Here is a 17826-nt window from a genome sequence, read left to right as displayed (position 1 = left end):
AAAAGTCACAGCCTGGCAATCCTGCACTCCAACAATATTTACCATAGCCAACACTTGGAAGCAATGAAAATGTCCATCAACCGAGGAATGCACAAAGTAGAAGTGGTCCACGTACACAGTGGAAAATTACTCCAATAAAAAATAAAAATTAAATGTAAAAATCCAACAAAAGTAAGGAGACATCAGCTTGTGTGGGTTTGTCCGGGCACACTCCACTCTAATTTATAACCGAGAAACACCACAGGCCGCAAGGGCTTTTCCCTAGTTACCAGGGTGGGGGACATAGAAAGGCTGCCGCCCTCTGGCAGTTACCTGCAAAAGCAGCTTTAAAGCCTGTGCTAATGGTCACTTCATAGGAACAAGTACTGCAGAACTGTAAATGAAACAGGCCCTCAAAATGTCTTGAGGGAGGTAAAGGCCAAAACATTTCAAAATGTGACACATACTTAAAGAGAACACTTTGAAGAACTAAGGGGTAATCACAGCTTGAAAAATAGCAAAGGACATGCCTTAAAGCTCAATTTCAACAGATTATGTGGCACATTCGAATTCAACCACAGAGAGGTATCAGCTCACACTTGTCAGAATAACCATCAGCAAGAAAACTACAAACAATAAATGCTGAAAGTGTTGTGGAGAAATGCATACCCTCAACTTCAAAGGGGACGTAACTTGGAAAGGGCCACGAATGAGAACAGAATGGAGGTGCCTTAAAAAGGTAAACATTGAGCTACTATATGATCCAGCAGGCCCACTCCTCGACGTAAAACCTAAGAAGAGAGAATTGGAAAGACACAGGCAGGCAAATCTGCACTGCACAGTATTACAATAGCCAAGATATGGAAGTAACCAAAAAGTCCACCAACAGATGGATGGACAAAGAAGAACTCCTCCATGTACAGATGGAATATTCGCTAGTGAAAAAAATGAAACAATGCCGTTTGCAGCACCATAGATGAGTCTAGACGTAATCACGCCACGTGTAGTAAGTGAGAAAGCAAAAGACACATATCCTATCATATCACTTTTAAGAGTTACTTAAAAATTGATACCAATGAAGATATTTCCACAGAGAAAGGCAATCACAGATTCATTAAAAAACTTATGGTTCACCAGATAGAAAGGGATGAGGATTGGATACATTGCCACATTGGGGTTAACAGAGATATACAAACCATGTGAAATATATAACCACCAAAGGCGTACGGAAGACCAGGAGAAGACTACTCAACATTGTGTCATAACCTACATGGGAAAAGGATGCGAGGAACAATAGATACATGTATATGTGTGAAAGAACCACATCTTGCACACCTAGAACAAACAAACCATTGTAATCATATTTACTGGGATAAAAAATAAAAAGTAAACTACAAATATGAACAAGAAGTAATGAGACATAAACTTAAAGGGCTTTTCCCTGGCACATTCCATTCTAATTTACAACCTACAACACCACTTCCATTAAGGCTCTGTTTCCCTAGTAACCAAATATGGTAAAGGGGAAATGCTGCCACCTTGTCGTCGCTTCCTGCAAGAACAGCTTTAAACTCACAGCTAATGGTCACTTAACATTCCCAAGGACTCAGGGCTGTAAAGGACACCTGCCCTAAAAAATTGTGCTGAAGGAGGGAATGGACAAAACAATTCAAAACAGGCAAATGTTTCAAGAAGAGAGTATGAAGAGTTAAGTTTTACTCACGCTCTTTTAAAAAAAAAGGAAAATGGATTAAAGCTCAACCTCAGGGAGTGTTAGACCCATGCAATCTAATCTACAAAAAGTTTCAACTTACACCAGTCGACTGAACATGAGCAAAAAGTCTACAAACAATAAATGCTGAAGGGGTTTTAGAGAACTGTGTACACTCTACCTGCTTGTGAGACGTGAAGCGGTAACAGCCAATAATGAGAACAGAAAGGAGCTGTGTTTAAAAGTAAAACTGCAGGCACCATTCAATGCAGCAGGCGCACCATTGGACCTCTCACCTGAGAAGACAAGAATCGAGAAGACACAGGCCGCAAAAGCTGCAGTGCAGCCTTATTCACAATAGCCAAGACAGTGGAGCAATCAAAATGTCCAACAACAGGTGAATGGATAAAGAAGAAGTGGTCCATGTACACAATGGAATAATAGCCATGGAAAACAATGAACCACTGCTCTCTGAGGCACCACAAATGAGTCTAGAGATAATCACGAAACATGAGGTAAGTCGGAAAGCAAAAGACCTATATTCTATGATGTCACTTATAGGCGTTATCTAATAACTGACACAAAGGAACATATTTCCACAGAGAAAGACACTCACAGACTTAGAAAACAAACTATGCTCATCTAAAAGGAAAGGTGGGGGGAATGGATAAATTAAGATTAGTGTTACTATATGTATACAAACACATATTATATCCATATCTCAAAAAGACCAACCATATAGCAAGGGAGGTCTGCGGAACCGTCAGTAACATTTTACATGGGAAGAGGATCTGTACTTGAATAGACATATATAATGTACAAACGAACCAGATGGTGTACACCTAGGACAAACAATATTCTAAGCTTTACCCCAATTAAAAAAAATTTTAAAACCAAGAAGAAATAATGAGACATATACTTATGGGGCTTTCTCCATGCACATTCCAATGTAATTTACAAACTAGGAACACGACTTCCAGAAAGGATCTGCTGCCCTAGTACCCAGATATGGGAATGGAGATATGCTGCCTGCTTGAGGCCACTTCCCACAACAGCAGATTTAAACCCATTGCTAAAGGTGACTAAATATTCACCAAACTTGCAGTTCGGTAAAAGACACCTGCTTTCTAAAAAAATTCTGGAGTGGAAAATCGACCAAAAATTTCAAAAGAGGGCAACCTTCCAAGAACACAATTTCAAGAGTTCTATTGTACTCCCAATTGTTTCCTTTTTTTTAACAGAAAAGAAAACGGTGGAGAAAAATGATGAGTTTTACGAATTTTCAAAGACATGCAAACCCAAATTACAAAAACCTATCAGCTCACAGCAGCCAGAAGGGCCATTAGCATAAATGCTGCAAACAATATATGCTGAAGCGATTGTGGAGAAATGCGTACCCTCGATTCTAAGGGGGACGTGGTAAGAGCCACTAATGAAAACACAAAGAAGGTGCTTTGAAAAGGGAAACACGGTGCTACCAGTCAATCAATCACACCCACTGCTGGGCCTATCACCTGAGAAAATGAGAATCGAAAAGTCACAGCCTGGCAATCCTGCACTCCAACAATATTTACCATAGCCAACACTTGGAAGCAATGAAAATGTCCATCAACCGAGGAATGCACAAAGTAGAAGTGGTCCACGTACACAGTGGAAAATTACTCCAATAAAAAATAAAAATTAAATGTAACAATCCAACAAAAGTAAGGAGACATCAGCTTGTGTGGGTTTGTCCGGGCACACTCCACTCTAATTTATAACCGAGAAACACCACAGGCCGCAAGGGCTTTTCCCTAGTTACCAGGGTGGGGGACATAGAAAGGCTGCCGCCCTCTGGCAGTTACCTGCAAAAGCAGCTTTAAAGCCTGTGCTAATGGTCACTTCATAGGAACAAGTACTGCAGAACTGTAAATGAAACAGGCTCTCAAAATGTCTTGAGGGAGGTAAAGGCCAAAACATTTCAAAATGTGACACATACTTAAAGAGAACACTTTGAAGAACTAAGGGGTAATCACAGCTTGAAAAATAGCAAAGGACATGCCTTAAAGCTCAATTTCAACAGATTATGTGGCACATTCGAATTCAACCACAGAGAGGTATCAGCTCACACTTGTCAGAATAACCATCAGCAAGAAAACTACAAACAATAAATGCTGAAAGTGTTGTGGAGAAATGCATACCCTCAACTTCAAAGGGGACGTAACTTGGAAAGGGCCACGAATGAGAACAGAATGGAGGTGCCTTAAAAAGGTAAACATTGAGCTACTATATGATCCAGCAGGCCCACTCCTCGACGTAAAACCTAAGAAGAGAGAATTGGAAAGACACAGGCAGGCAAATCTGCACTGCACAGTATTACAATAGCCAAGATATGGAAGTAACCAAAAAGTCCACCAACAGATGGATGGACAAAGAAGAACTCCTCCATGTACAGATGGAATATTCGCTAGTGAAAAAAATGAAACAATGCCGTTTGCAGCACCATAGATGAGTCTAGACGTAATCACGCCACGTGTAGTAAGTGAGAAAGCAAAAGACACATATCCTATCATATCACTTTTAAGAGTTACTTAAAAATTGATACCAATGAAGATATTTCCACAGAGAAAGGCAATCACAGATTCATTAAAAAACTTATGGTTCACCAGATAGAAAGGGATGAGGATTGGATACATTGCCACATTGGGGTTAACAGAGATATACAAACCATGTGAAATATATAACCACCAAAGGCGTACGGAAGACCAGGAGAAGACTACTCAACATTGTGTCATAACCTACATGGGAAAAGGATGCGAGGAACAATAGATACATGTATATGTGTGAAAGAACCACATCTTGCACACCTAGAACAAACAAACCATTGTAATCATATTTACTGGGATAAAAAATAAAAAGTAAACTACAAATATGAACAAGAAGTAATGAGACATAAACTTAAAGGGCTTTTCCCTGGCACATTCCATTCTAATTTACAACCTACAACACCACTTCCATTAAGGCTCTGTTTCCCTAGTAACCAAATATGGTAAAGGGGAAATGCTGCCACCTTGTGGTCGCTTCCTGCAAGAACAGCTTTAAACTCACAGCTAATGGTCACTTAACATTCCCAAGGACTCAGGGCTGTAAAGGACACCTGCCCTAAAAAATTGTGCTGAAGGAGGGAATGGACAAAACAATTCAAAACAGGCAAATGTTTCAAGAAGAGAGTATGAAGAGTTAAGTTTTACTCACGCTCTTTTAAAAAAAAAGGAAAATGGATTAAAGCTCAAACTCAGGGAGTGTTAGACCCATGCAATCTAATCTACAAAAAGTTTCAACTTACACCAGTCGACTGAACATGAGCAAAAAGTCTACAAACAGTAAATGCTGAAGGGGTTTTAGAGAACTGTGTACACTCTACCTGCTGGTGAGACGTGAAGCGGTAACAGCCAATAATGAGAACAGAAAGGAGCTGTGTTTAAAAGTAAAACTGCAGGCACCATTCAATGCAGCAGGAGCACCATTGGACCTCTCACCTGAGAAGACAAGAATCGAGAAGACACAGGCCGCAAAAGCTGCAGTGCAGCCTTATTCACAATAGCCAAGACAGTGGAGCAATCAAAATGTCCAACAACAGGTGAATGGATAAAGAAGAAGTGGTCCATGTACACAATGGAATAATAGCCATGGAAAACAATGAACCACTGCTCTCTGAGGCACCACAAATGAGTCTAGAGATAATCACGAAACATGAGGTAAGTCGGAAAGCAAAAGACCTATATTCTATGATGTCACTTATAGGCGTTATCTAATAACTGACACAAAGGAACATATTTCCACAGAGAAAGACACTCACAGACTTAGAAAACAAACTATGCTCATCTAAAAGGAAAGGTGGGGGGAATGGATAAATTAAGATTAGTGTTACTATATGTATACAAACACATATTATATCCATATCTCAAAAAGACCAACCATATAGCAAGGGAGGTCTGCGGAACCGTCAGTAACATTTTACATGGGAAGAGGATCTGTACTTGAATAGACATATATAATGTACAAACGAACCAGATGGTGTACACCTAGGACAAACAATATTCTAAGCTTTACCCCAATTAAAAAAAAATTTCAAAAACCAAGAAGAAATAATGAGACATATACTTATGGGGCTTTCTCCATGCACATTCCAATGTAATTTACAAACTAGGAACACGACTTCCAGAAAGGCTCTGTTGCCCTAGTACCCAGATATGGGAATGGAGATATGCTGCCTGCTTGAGGCCACTTCCCACAACAGCAGATTTAAACCCATTGCTAAAGGTCACTAAATATTCACCAAACTTGCAGTTCGGTAAAAGACACCAGCTTTCTAAAAAAATTCTGGAGTGGAAAATCGACCAAAAATTTCAAAAGAGGGCAACCTTCCAAGAACACAATTTCAAGAGTTCTATTGTACTCCCAATTGTTTCCTTTTTTTAACAGAAAAGAAAACGGTGGAGAAAAATGATGAGTTTTACGAATTTTCAAAGACATGCAAACCCAAATTACAAAAACCTATCAGCTCACAGCAGCCAGAAGGGCCATTAGCATAAATGCTGCAAACAATATATGCTGAAGCGATTGTGGAGAAATGCGTACCCTCGATTCTAAGGGGGACGTGGTAAGAGCCACTAATGAAAACACAAAGAAGGTGCTTTGAAAAGGGAAACACGGTGCTACCAGTCAATCAATTACACCCACTGCTGGGCCTATCACCTGAGAAAATGAGAATCGAAAAGTCACAGCCTGGCAATCCTGCACTCCAACAATATTTACCATAGCCAACACTTGGAAGCAATGAAAATGTCCATCAACCGAGGAATGCACAAAGTAGAAGTGGTCCACGTACACAGTGGAAAATTACTCCAATAAAAAATAAAAATTAAATGTAAAAATCCAACAAAAGTAAGGAGACATCAGCTTGTGTGGGTTTGTCCGGGCACACTCCACTCTAATTTATAACCGAGAAACACCACAGGCCGCAAGGGCTTTTCCCTAGTTACCAGGGTGGGGGACATAGAAAGGCTGCCGCCCTCTGGCAGTTACCTGCAAAAGCAGCTTTAAAGCCTGTGCTAATGGTCACTTCATAGGAACAAGTACTGCAGAACTGTAAATGAAACAGGCCCTCAAAATGTCTTGAGGGAGGTAAAGGCCAAAACATTTCAAAATGTGACACATACTTAAAGAGAACACTTTGAAGAACTAAGGGGTAATCACAGCTTGAAAAATAGCAAAGGACATGCCTTAAAGCTCAATTTCAACAGATTATGTGGCACATTCGAATTCAACCACAGAGAGGTATCAGCTCACACTTGTCAGAATAACCATCAGCAAGAAAACTACAAACAATAAATGCTGAAAGTGTTGTGGAGAAATGCATACCCTCAACTTCAAAGGGGACGTAACTTGGAAAGGGCCACGAATGAGAACAGAATGGAGGTGCCTTAAAAAGGTAAACATTGAGCTACTATATGATCCAGCAGGCCCACTCCTCGACGTAAAACCTAAGAAGAGAGAATTGGAAAGACACAGGCAGGCAAATCTGCACTGCACAGTATTACAATAGCCAAGATATGGAAGTAACCAAAAAGTCCACCAACAGATGGATGGACAAAGAAGAACTCCTCCATGTACAGATGGAATATTCGCTAGTGAAAAAAATGAAACAATGCCGTTTGCAGCACCATAGATGAGTCTAGACGTAATCACGCCACGTGTAGTAAGTGAGAAAGCAAAAGACACATATCCTATCATATCACTTTTAAGAGTTACTTAAAAATTGATACCAATGAAGATATTTCCACAGAGAAAGGCAATCACAGATTCATTAAAAAACTTATGGTTCACCAAATAGAAAGGGATGAGGATTGGATACATTGCCACATTGGGGTTAACAGAGATATACAAACCATGTGAAATATATAACCACCAAAGACGTACGGAAGACCAGGAGAAGACTACTCAACATTGTGTCATAACCTACATGGGAAAAGGATGCGAGGAACAATAGATACATGTATATGTGTGAAAGAACCACATCTTGCACACCTAGAACAAACAAACCATTGTAATCATATTTACTGGGATAAAAAATAAAAAGTAAACTACAAATATGAACAAGAAGTAATGAGACATAAACTTAAAGGGCTTTTCCCTGGCACATTCCATTCTAATTTACAACCTACAACACCACTTCCATTAAGGCTCTGTTTCCCTAGTAACCAAATATGGTAAAGGGGAAATGCTGCCACCTTGTGGCCGTTTCCTGCAAGAACAGCTTTAAACTCACAGCTAATGGTCACTTAACATTCCCAAGGACTCAGGGCTGTAAAGGACACCTGCCCTAAAAAATTGTGCTGAAGGAGGGAATGGACAAAACAATTCAAAACAGGCAAATGTTTCAAGAAGAGAGTATGAAGAGTTAAGTTTTACTCACGCTCTTTTAAAAAAAAAGGAAAATGGATAAAAGCTCAACCTCAGGGAGTGTTAGACCCATGCAATCTAATCTACAAAAAGTTTCAACTTACACCAGTCGACTGAACATGAGCAAAATGTCTACAAACAATAAATAAATGAAGGGGTTTTAGAGAACGTGTACACTCTACCTGCTGGTGAGACGTGAAGGGGTAACAGCCAATAATGAGAACAGAAAAGAGCTGTGTTTAAAAGTAAAACTGCAGGCACCATTCAATGCAGCAGGCGCACCATTGGACCTCTCACCTGAGAAGACAAGAATCGAGAAGACACAGGCCGCAAAAGCTGCAGTGCAGCCTTATTCACAATAGCCAAGACAGTGGAGCAATCAAAATGTCCAACAACAGGTGAATGGATAAAGAAGAAGTGGTCCATGTACACAATGGAATAATAGCCATGGAAAACAATGAACCACTGCTCTCTGAGGCACCACAAATGAGTCTGGAGATAATCACGAAACATGAGGTAAGTCGGAAAGCAAAAGACCTATATTCTATGATATCACTTATAGGCGTTATCTAATAACTGACACAAAGGAACATATTTCCACAGAGAAAGACACTCACAGACTTAGAAAACAAACTATGCTCATCTAAAAGGAAAGGTGGGGGGAATGGATAAATTAAGATTAGTGTTACTATATGTATACAAACATATATTATATCCATATCTCAAAAAGACCAACCATATAGCAAGGGAGGTCTGCGGAACCGACAGTAACATTTTACATGGGAAGAGGATCTGTACTTGAATAGACATATATAATGTACAAACGAACCAGATGGTGTACACCTAGGACAAACAATATTCTAAGCTTTACCCCAATTAAAAAAAAAATTTAAAACCAAGAAGAAATAATGAGACATATACTTATGGGGCTTTCTCCATGCACATTCCAATGTAATTTACAAACTAGGAACACGACTTCCAGAAAGGCTCTGCTGCCCTAGTACCCAGATATGGGAATGGAGATACGCTGCCTGATTGAGGCCACTTCCCACAACAGCAGATTTAAACCCATTGCTAAAGGTCACTAAATATTCACCAAACTTGCAGTTCGGTAAAAGACACCAGCTTTCTAAAAAAATTCTGGAGTGGAAAATCGACCAAAAATTTCAAAAGAGGGCAACCTTCCAAGAACACAATTTCAAGAGTTCTATTGTACTCCCAATTGTTTCCTTTTTTTTAACAGAAAAGAAAACGGTGGAGAAAAATGATGAGTTTTACGAATTTTCAAAGACATGCAAACCCAAATTACAAAAACCTATCAGCTCACAGCAGCCAGAAGGGCCATTAGCATAAATACTGCAAACAATATATGCTGAAGCGATTGTGGAGAAATGCGTACCCTCGATTCTAAGGGGGACGTGGTAAGAGCCACTAATGAAAACACAAATAAGGTGCTTTGAAAAGGGAAACACGGTGCTACCAGTCAATCAATTACACCCACTGCTGGGCCTATCACCTGAGAAAATGAGAATCGAAAAGTCACAGCCTGGCAATCCTGCACTCCAACAATATTTACCATAGCCAACACTTGGAAGCAATGAAAATGTCCATCAACCGAGGAATGCACAAAGTAGAAGTGGTCCACGTACACAGTGGAAAATTACTCCAATAAAAAATAAAAATTAAATGTAAAAATGCAACAAAAGTAAGGAGACATCAGCTTGTGTGGGTTTGTCCGGGCACACTCCACTCTAATTTATAACCGAGAAACACCACAGGCCGCAAGGGCTTTTCCCTAGTTACCAGGGTGGGGGACATAGAAAGGCTGCCGCCCTCTGGCAGTTACCTGCAAAAGCAGCTTTAAAGCCTGTGCTAATGGTCACTTCATAGGAACAAGTACTGCAGAACTGTAAATGAAACAGGCCCTTTAAATGTCTTGAGGGAGGTAAAGGCCAAAACATTTCAAAATGTGACACATACTTAAAGAGAACACTTTGAAGAACTAAGGGGTAATCACAGCTTGAAAAATAGCAAAGGACATGCCTTAAAGCTCAATTTCAACAGATTATGTGGCACATTCGAATTCAACCACAGAGAGGTATCAGCTCACACTTGTCAGAATAACCATCAGCAAGAAAACTACAAACACTAAATGCTGAAGGTGTTGTGGAGAAATGCATACCCTCAACTTCAAAGGGGACGTAACTTGGAAAGGGCCACGAATGAGAACAGAATGGAGGTGCCTTAAAAAGGTAAACATTGAGCTACTATATGATCCAGCAGGCCCACTCCTCGACGTAAAACCTAAGAAGAGAGAATTGGAAAGACACAGGCAGGCAAATCTGCACTGCACAGTATTACAATAGCCAAGATATGGAAGTAACCAAAAGGTCCACCAACAGATGGATGGACAAAGAAGAACTCCTCCATGTACAGATGGAATATTCGCTAGTGAAAAAAATGAAACAATGCCGTTTGCAGCACCATAGATGAGTCTAGACGTAATCACGCCACGTGTAGTAAGTGAGAAAGCAAAAGGCACATATCCTATCATATCACTTTTAAGAGTTACTTAAAAATTGATACCAATGAAGATATTTCCACAGAGAAAGGCAATCACAGATTCATTAAAAAACTTATGGTTCACCAAATAGAAAGGGATGAGGATTGGATACATTGCCACATTGGGGTTAACAGAGATATACAAACCATGTGAAATATATAACCACCAAAGACGTACGGAAGACCAGGAGAAGACTACTCAACATTGTGTCATAACCTACATGGGAAAAGGATGCGAGGAACAATAGATACATGTATATTTGTGAAAGAACCACATCTTGCACACCTAGAACAAACAAACCATTGTAATCATATTTACTGGGATAAAAAATAAAAAGTAAACTACAAATATGAACAAGAAGTAATGAGACATAAACTTAAAGGGCTTTTCCCTGGCACATTCCATTCTAATTTACAACCTACAACACCACTTCCATTAAGGCTCTGTTTCCCTAGTAACCAAATATGGTAAAGGGGAAATGCTGCCACCTTGTGGCCGTTTCCTGCAAGAACAGCTTTAAACTCTCAGCGAATGGTCACTTAACATTCCCAAGGACTCAGGGCTGTAAAGAACACCTGCCCTAAAAAATTGTGCTGAAGGAGGGAATGGACAAAACAATTCAAAACAGGCAAATGTTTCAAGAAGAGAGTATGAAGAGTTAAGTTTTACTCACGCTCTTTTAAAAAAAAGGAAAATGGATAAAAGCTCAACCTCAGGGAGTGTTAGACCCATGCAATCTAATCTACAAAAAGTTTCAACTTACACCAGTCGACTGACCATGAGCAAAAAGTCTACAAACAATAAATGCTGAAGGGGTTTTAGGGAACTGTGTACCCTCTACCTGCTGGTGAGACGTAAAGGGGTAACAGCCAATAATGAGAACAGAAAGGAGCTGTGTTTAAAAGTAAAAATGGAGGTACCATTCAATCCAGCAGGCGCACCAATGGACCTCTCACTTGAGAAGACAAGAATCGAGAAGACACAGGCCGCAAAAGCTGCAGTGCAGCCTTATTCACAATAGCCAAGACAGTGGAGCAATCAAAATGTCCAACAACAGGTGAATGGATAAAGAAGAAGTGGTCCATGTACACAATGGAATAATAGCCATGGAAAACAATGAACCACTGCTCTCTGAGGCACCACAAATGAGTCTGGAGATAATCACAAAACATGAGGTAAGTCGGAAAGCAAAAGACTTATATTCTATGATATCACTTATAGGCGTTATCTAATAACTGACACAAAGGAACATATTTCCACAGAGAAAGACACTCACAGACTTAGAAAACAAACTATGCTCATCTAAAAGGAAAGGTGGGGGGAATGGATAAATTAAGATTAGTGTTACTATATGTATACAAACACATATTATATCCATATCTCAAAAAGACCAACCATATAGCAAGGGAGGTCTGCGGAACCCTCAGTAACATTTTACATGGGAAGAGGATCTGTACTTGAATAGACATATATAATGTACAAACGAACCAGATTGTGTACACCTAGGACAAACAATATTCTAAGCTTTACCCCAATTAAAAAAAATTTTAAAACCAAGAAGAAATAATGAGACATAAACTTATGGGGCTTTCTCCATGCACATTCCAATGAAATTTACAAACTAGGAACACGACTTCCAGAAAGGCTCTGCTGCCCTAGTACCCAGATATGGGAATGGAGATATGCTGCCTGCTTGAGGCCACTTCCCACAACAGCAGCTTTAAACCCATTGCTAAAGGTCACTAAATATTCACCAAACTTGCAGTTCGCTAAAAGACACCTGCTTTCTAAAAAAATTCTGGAGTGGAAAATCGACCAAAAATTTCAAAAGAGGGCAACCTTCCAAGAACACAATTTCAAGAGTTCTACTGTACTCCCAATTGTTTCCTTTTTTTTAACAGAAAAGAAAACGGTGGAGAAAAATGATGAGTTTTACGAATTTTCAAAGACATGCAAACCCAAATTACAAAAACCTATCAGCTCACAGCAGCCAGAAGGGCCATTAGCATAAATGCTGCAAACAATATATGCTGAAGCGATTGTGGAGAAATGCGTACCCTCGATTCTAAGGGGGACGTGGTAAGAGCCACTAATGAAAACACAAAGAAGGTGCTTTGAAAAGGGAAACACGGTGCTACCAGTCAATCAATCACACCCACTGCTGGGCCTATCACCTGAGAAAATGAGAATCGAAAAGTCACAGCCTGGCAATCCTGCACTCCAACAATATTTACCATAGCCAACACTTGGAAGCAATGAAAATGTCCATCAACCGAGGAATGCACAAAGTAGAAGTGGTCCACGTACACAGTGGAAAAGTACTCCAATAAAAAATAAAAATTAAATGTAAAAATCCAACAAAAGTAAGGAGACATCAGCTTGTGTGGGTTTGTCCGGGCACACTCCACTCTAATTTATAACCGAGAAACACCACAGGCCGCAAGGGCTTTTCCCTAGTTACCAGGGTGGGGGAAATAGAAAGGCTGCCACCCTCTGGCAGTTACCTGCAAAAGCAGCTTTAAAGCCTGTGCTAATGGTCACTTCATAGGAACAAGTACTGCAGAACTGTAAATGAAACAGGCCCTCAAAATGTTTTGAGGGAGGTAAAGGCCAAAACATTTCAAAATGTGACACATACTTAAAGAGAACACTTTGAAGAACTAAGGGGTAATCACAGCTTGAAAAATAGCAAAGGACATGCCTTAAAGCTCAATTTCAACAGATTATGTGGCACATTCGAATTCAACCACAGAGAGGTATCAGCTCACACTTGTCAGAATAACCATCAGCAAGAAAACTACAAACACTAAATGCTGAAGGTGTTGTGGAGAAATGCATACCCTCAACTTCAAAGGGGACGTAACTTGGAAAGGGCCACGAATGAGAACAGAATGGAGGTGCCTTAAAAAGGTAAACATTGAGCTACTATATGATCCAGCAGGCCCACTCCTCGACGTAAAACCTAAGAAGAGAGAATTGGAAAGACACAGGCAGGCAAATCTGCACTGCACAGTATTACAATAGCCAAGATATGGAAGTAACCAAAAAGTCCACCAACAGATGGATGGAGAAAGAAGAACTCCTCCATGTACAGATGGAATATTCGCTAGTAAAAAAAATGAAACAATGCCGTTTGCAGCACCATAGATGAGTCTAGACGTAATCACGCCACGTGTAGTAAGTGAGAAAGCAAAAGGCACATATCCTATCATATCACTTTTAAGAGTTACTTAAAAATTGATACCAATGAAGATATTTCCACAGAGAAAGGCAATCACAGATTCATTAAAAAACTTATGGTTCACCAAATAGAAAGGGATGAGGATTGGATACATTGCCACATTGGGGTTAACAGAGATATACAAACCATGTGAAATATATAACCACCAAAGACGTACGGAAGACCAGGAGAAGACTACTCAACATTGTGTCATAACCTACATGGGAAAAGGATGCGAGGAACAATAGATACATGTATATGTGTGAAAGAACCACATCTTGCACACCTAGAACAAACAAACCATTGTAATCATATTTACTGGGATAAAAAATAAAAAGTAAACTACAAATATGAACAAGAAGTAATGAGACATAAACTTAAAGGGCTTTTCCCTGGCATATTCCATTCTAATTTACAACCTACAACACCACTTCCATTAAGGCTCTGTTTCCCTAGTAACCAAATATGGTAAAGGGGAAATGCTGCCACCTTGTGGCCGTTTCCTGCAAGAACAGCTTTAAACTCACAGCTAATGGTCACGTAACATTCCCAAGGACTCAGGGCTGTAAAGGACACCTGCCCTAAAAAATTGTGCTGAAGGAGGGAATGGACAAAACAATTCAAAACAGGCAAATGTTTCAAGAAGAGAGTATGAAGAGTTAAGTTTTACTCACGCTCTTTTAAAAAAAAGGAAAATGGATAAAAGCTCAACCTCAGGGAGTGTTAGACCCATGCAATCTAATCTACAAAAAGTTTCAACTTACACCAGTCGCCTGAACATGAGCAAAAAGTCTACAAACAATAAATGCTGAAGGGGTTTTAGGGAACTGTGTACCCTCTACCTGCTGGTGAGACGTAAAGGGGTAACAGCCAATAATGAGAACAGAAAGGAGCTGTGTTTAAAAGTAAAAATGGAGGTACCATTCAATCCAGCAGGCGCACCAATGGACCTCTCACTTGAGAAGACAAGAATCGAGAAGACACAGGCCGCAAAAGCTGCAGTGCAGCCTTATTCACAATAGCCAAGACAGTGGAGCAATCAAAATGTCCAACAACAGGTGAATGGATAAAGAAGAAGTGGTCCATGTACACAATGGAATAATAGCCATGGAAAACAATGAACCACTGCTCTCTGAGGCACCACAAATGAGTCTGGAGATAATCACAAAACATGAGGTAAGTCGGAAAGCAAAAGACCTATATTCTATGATATCACTTATAGGCGTTATCTAATAACTGACACAAAGGAACATATTTCCACAGAGAAAGACACTCACAGACTTAGAAAACAAACTATGCTCATCTAAAAGGAAAGGTGGGGGGAATGGATAAATTAAGATTAGTGTTACTATATGTATACAAACACATATTATATACATATCTCAAAAAGACCAACCATATAGCAAGGGAGGTCTGCGGAACCCTCAGTAACATTTTACATGGGAAGAGGATCTGTACTTGAATAGACATATATAATGTACAAACGAACCAGATTGTGTACACCTAGGACAAACAATATTCTAAGCTTTACCCCAATTAAAAAAAATTTTAAAACCAAGAAGAAATAATGAGACATAAACTTATGGGGCTTTCTCCATGCACATTCCAATGTAATTTACAAACTAGGAACACGACTTCCAGAAAGGCTCTGCTGCCCTAGTACCCAGATATGGGAATGGAGATATGCTGCCTGCTTGAGGCCACTTCCCACAACAGCAGCTTTAAACCCATTGCTAAAGGTCACTAAATATTCACCAAACTTGCAGTTCGCTAAAAGACACCTGCTTTCTAAAAAAATTCTGGAGTGGAAAATCGACCAAAAATTTCAAAAGAGGGCAACCTTCCAAGAACACAATTTGAAGAGTTCTATTGTACTCCCAATTGTTTCCTTTTTTTTAACAGAAAAGAAAACGGTGGAGAAAAATGATGAGTTTTACGAATTTTCAAAGACATGCAAACCCAAATTACAAAAACCTATCAGCTCACAGCAGCCAGAAGGGCCATTAGCATAAATGCTGCAAACAATATATGCTGAAGCGATTGTGGAGAAATGCGTACCCTCGATTCTAAGGGGGACGTGGTAAGAGCCACTAATGAAAACACAAAGAAGGTGCTTTGAAAAGGGAAACACGGTGCTACCAGTCAATCAATTACACCCACTGCTGGGCCTATCACCTGAGAAAATGAGAATCGAAAAGTCACAGCCTGGCAATCCTGCACTCCAACCATATTTACCATAGCCAACACTTGGAAGCAATGAAAATGTCCATCAACCGAGGAATGCACAAAGTAGAAGTGGTCCACGTACACAGTGGAAAATTACTCCAATAAAAAATAAAAATTAAATGTAAAAATCCAACAAAAGTAAGGAGACATCAGCTTGTGTGGGTTTGTCCGGGCACACTCCACTCTAATTTATAACCGAGAAACACCACAGGCCGCAAGGGCTTTTCCCTAGTTACCAGGGTGGGGGACATAGAAAGGCTGCCGCCCTCTGGCAGTTACCTGCAAAAGCAGCTTTAAAGCCTGTGCTAATGGTCACTTCATAGGAACAAGTACTGCAGAACTGTAAATGAAACAGGCCCTCAAAATGTCTTGAGGGAGGTAAAGGCCAAAACATTTCAAAATGTGACACATACTTAAAGAGAACACTTTGAAGAACTAAGGGGTAATCACAGCTTGAAAAATAGCAAAGGACATGCCTTAAAGCTCAATTTCAACAGATTATGTGGCACATTCGAATTCAACCACAGAGAGGTATCAGCTCACTCTTGTCAGAATAACCATCAGCAAGAAAACTACAAACAATAAATGCTGAAGGTGTTGTGGAGAAATGCGTACCCTCAACATCAAAGGGGACGTAACTTGGAAAGGGCCACGAATGAGAACAGAATGGAGGTGCCTTAAAAAGGTAAACATTGAGTTACCATATGATCCAGCAGGCCCACTCCTCGACGTATAACCTAAGAAGAGAGAATTGGAAAGACACAGGCAGGCAAATCTGCATTGCACACCATTACAATAGCCAAGATATGGAAGTAACCAAAAAGTCCACCAACAGATGGATGGACAAAGAAGAACGCCTCCATGTACAAATGGAATATTCGCTAGTGAAAAAAATGAGACAATGCTATTTGAAGCACCATAGATGAGTCTAGACGTAATCACGCCACGTGTAGTAAGTGAGAAAGCAAAAGGCACATATCCTATCATATCACTTTTAAGAGTTACTTAAAAATTGATACCAATGAAGATATTTCCACAGAGAAAGGCAATCACAGATTCATTAAAAAACTTATGGTTCACCAAATAGAAAGGGATGAGGATTGGATACATTGCCACATTGGGGTTAACAGAGATATACAAACCATGTGAAATATATAACCACCAAAGACGTACGGAAGACCAGGAGAAGACTACTCAACATTGTGTCATAACCTACATGGGAAAAGGATGCGAGGAACAATAGATACATGTATATGTGTGAAAGAACCACATCTTGCACACCTAGAACAAACAAACCATTGTAATCATATTTACTGGGATAAAAAATAAAAAGTAAACTACAAATATGAACAAGAAGTAATGAGACATAAACTTAAAGGGCTTTTCCCTGGCACATTCCATTCTAATTTACAACCTACAACACCACTTCCATTAAGGCTCTGTTTCCCTAGTAACCAAATATGGTAAAGGGGAAATGCTGCCACCTTGTGGCCGTTTCCTGCAAGAACAGCTTTAAAATCACAGCTAATGGTCACTTAACATTCCCAAGGACTCAGGGCTGTAAAGGACACCTGCCCTAAAAAATTGTGCTGAAGGAAGGAATGGACAAAAAAATTCAAAACAGGCAAATGTTTCAAGAAGAGAGTATGAAGAGTTAAGATTTACTCACGTTCTTTTAAAAAA

Source organism: Balaenoptera borealis (assembly GCF_965194805.1).
Source record: "Balaenoptera borealis genome assembly, chromosome: 7".
Lineage (NCBI taxonomy): Eukaryota > Metazoa > Chordata > Mammalia > Artiodactyla > Balaenopteridae > Balaenoptera > Balaenoptera borealis.
The sequence above is the reverse complement of the archived record's forward strand: the minus strand, read 5'-3'. Positions refer to the sequence as shown.